The sequence below is a fragment of the Penaeus monodon genome, chromosome 34 (genome assembly GCF_015228065.2).
Source record: "Penaeus monodon isolate SGIC_2016 chromosome 34, NSTDA_Pmon_1, whole genome shotgun sequence".
NCBI classification, from domain to species: domain Eukaryota; kingdom Metazoa; phylum Arthropoda; class Malacostraca; order Decapoda; family Penaeidae; genus Penaeus; species Penaeus monodon.
The window spans coordinates 7,511,101-7,511,901 of record NC_051419.1 but is presented as its reverse complement, the minus strand read 5'-3'; the positions used below and the strand labels follow the sequence as shown (position 1 = coordinate 7,511,901).

The 801-nt window shown below is 40.2% G+C and overlaps 1 protein-coding gene across 1 annotated transcript in view; it reads right to left on the bottom strand.

Annotated features, from left to right (window-relative positions):
• The window catches only part of LOC119594557 (bifunctional coenzyme A synthase-like), a gene marked incomplete at its 3' end in the record, with an annotated part of 4,889 nt that extends 4,140 nt beyond the window's left edge, over window positions 1–749 (bottom strand). The window contains 1 exon segment of the mRNA XM_037943589.1: window positions 706–749.
• Between the last annotated feature and the right edge of the window lie 52 nt (window positions 750–801).

Here is an 801-nt window from a genome sequence, read left to right as displayed (position 1 = left end):
CTCCACTCTTTGGCCGTGCGGACCAAAGACCCACCGAACCCCAGGGATTTGCCGCGATATCCTCACTATACCAAAAAAAAAAAAGAGAGATACTGAGAGCTCAGAGCAATTGCCTCTTTGATGACAAACTGCCGCTGGAATGATTCATTTGCATTTGCCAGAGCCCCGAGGTTGCTGCGTTTCATGGCTCTGACGGGAAAATTCATTTCCATATACCCTCTGCCTGGAGAGTGACAGCTAATTGAACCTTAGCCTATATTTGACTCTATTAAGTGGTTCTCGAAATTTTATAAGGATCTGTGGCCTTAAATTTACTTCTGCAGATAATTCTTTCGTAAGTAATCACGTTTTTTTTTTAATATCTTCTAAATGGACATTAACTCCCGGCTTTACCTTGGTGTATAGCCTGTTCTGAACCGAAAGAGTGTGACAAGAAGCCCGAGTCCCGTTTCCTCCCGAATTCCAACGTCCAAATAACCAAAAAAGCCAAACACTAAACAAAACCTCAAAATCACCATGACAATAATTTGAGTTTATTTTTGTTTACTCTCTTTTACTCCCTTCATCTGCCCTTCAAGACAACGTATTACATCATATCCTGATTCTGGTTTAAACCGCGATGTATCGAAAACGACTCTAACTTGATGGTTTTATCGAATGCTTTAATAGTCTACAAAATAAAGACGCAAACGTGAAAGAACTTACGGCGTTTCTTTTTGATTTTTGTTTACGTCCCGCACTTTAAGTCGTTTTCTTTGATGGTGCGATCGTTACAGAAAATGTGAGATTTTGTGGACTAAC